Source organism: Epinephelus moara, chromosome 17, assembly GCF_006386435.1.
Source record: "Epinephelus moara isolate mb chromosome 17, YSFRI_EMoa_1.0, whole genome shotgun sequence".
Taxonomy (NCBI): Eukaryota; Metazoa; Chordata; class Actinopteri; order Perciformes; family Serranidae; genus Epinephelus; species Epinephelus moara.
Genome location: NC_065522.1, coordinates 30,519,478 through 30,521,224, shown reverse-complemented (window position 1 = coordinate 30,521,224; position 1,747 = coordinate 30,519,478). Strand labels below are relative to the sequence as shown.

General features: G+C 48.9%; 2 protein-coding genes and 1 long non-coding RNA gene across 6 annotated transcripts in view; 2 read left to right on the top strand and 1 right to left on the bottom strand.

Moving 5' to 3' along the window:
• LOC126404273 (gastrula zinc finger protein XlCGF17.1-like) overlaps window positions 1-1,747 on the top strand; it is a 331,284-nt gene that overhangs the window by 42,090 nt on the left and 287,447 nt on the right. The window lies entirely within an intron of this gene.
• LOC126404399 (uncharacterized) overlaps window positions 1-1,747 on the bottom strand; it is a 150,415-nt gene that overhangs the window by 68,759 nt on the left and 79,909 nt on the right. The gene's annotated exons all lie outside the window — the stretch shown is intronic.
• LOC126404329 (zinc finger protein 771-like) overlaps window positions 1-1,747 on the top strand; it is a 46,456-nt gene that overhangs the window by 25,613 nt on the left and 19,096 nt on the right. The gene's annotated exons all lie outside the window — the stretch shown is intronic.

Below are 1,747 nucleotides of genomic sequence, written 5' to 3'. Positions count from 1 at the left end.
TGGCCGGGGTCTCCAGTCCCTTTTGTTTCTCCCTTAGTTGTTTGTGTTTTGGTTAATACTTTGGGTTATAAAAATAAAGCTTGTGGGTAAGCTGTTATTTTTGGTGTGGCGTCCTCTTTTATATGTTGCAGCCTCCTGCCCCTATGGAGCCATGATTTCTGTGTTTGTATGGAGGCTGTAACAATACACACAAAAAAAAAAATTTAACTGAAAATTAACGGGGTCTTCTTCCTCCTCTTGTTGTCTTGCTCCAGCGAGCCTGTCCAAACTATTGGCTATGCGACCAAGGTGCCGCAGCAGGCCTTCAACACGGCTCAGGCGGGTGTTTAGGCGCCCAACACTCCGCCTGAGGCCACCCAGTTCCTGCTCGAGCATGGTGAAGCCTCCTCGCTGGACCTCCAGGAATGGGTGGTCCTCAGGCCGGGCGAGCTGCCTCCGTCTCTGTCTCGTCGGAGGTGCAGTCTGCTCCTCCCCCACAACAGTCACCTGCTCCTGGCAGCTGGGTCCGGCCCCNGGTCCTCAGGCCGGGTGAGCTGCCTCCGTCTCTGTCTCGTCGGAGGTGCAGTCTGCTCCTCCCCCACAACAGTCACCTGCTCCTGGCAGCTGGGTCCGGCCCCTGGATCATCAGCCAGCGGAGCTGCATGAAGATGATGGGTTCATTTTAAAAACAAAATGTAGCTATGAAATGTGCTATGTAAATAAAGCTTAGTTGATTCATTGAATGTCTGTTGTGTGTGTTAATGTGAAATCAGTACATTTCTCAAGAAGCCTGCATGGTCTGTACACACTGATATATTGTGATTATTGCATTACCTTGGACGCCAACCTCTAGTCCCCCAAAGCCCTCAGTGCTCTCCACACTGAGGGTAGAGGCGGCGATGTCCTCCGCTGGCGTCAGATCGTCGGTGGTGTTGGGTGGGCCTTCTCCCGTGGCATGCTGCTGGTGTCGGTGGGCGGCGACCTTCTGTTTCCCCCGTCTTCTGACATCATTATACCGTTTGCGGCATTGTGTCATGGTTCTGGTGATGCCAGAAGATGAGGAAACGATCGCTGCCACCTCCTCCCACGCCTGCTTTACCTCGGGGAGCTTGGGTGCCTGTCTGCTGTCCCCGTAGATCTGGTTCTGACTCCAGTTGGTAGGTCCGCCATCTAACTAGCTCTCCGCCATGCGCGCCAATCGCGCCTCTTTTAAAGGGAATGAGAGGTGATACTCTGATTGGCTTATTGAATGATACGCCCAAAACACACCCATGACTAATTCACAGAGTAAGTCCAACCCTTCCTACAAACATGGGTCTTTTCTTCAGGGCTTATTTTATACTCTCCTTGTTGTTACTTTCCCATCAGAACCCTTTAATTTAACCTGGGATGCAGCTAAATTCTTTATTTCCTGTTGGTTCAGAAATACAATTAAATTCATGGTTTTTGAAACTCAGTCCTCCACCCTAAATAAGCTTTAGATATTCTTAAAAGATCCCAGAGAACAGACTCCTGCAGCGGCTGCAGCTTCCAGCTCCTCTCCCTCTCTGTGCTCTTGGCACAAGACATGTGCAGCACCAAACTGCATTTTATATTTATTTAAATGAATTATCAGAGTCGCATTGTGTGAGATCTCAACACTATTTCGAGTTGAGTTTTGTTTTTTAAATCAATCAATCAATTTTATTTATAAAGCCCAATATCACAAATCACAATTTGCCTCACAGGGCTTTACAGCATATGACATCCCTCTGTCCTTATGACCCTC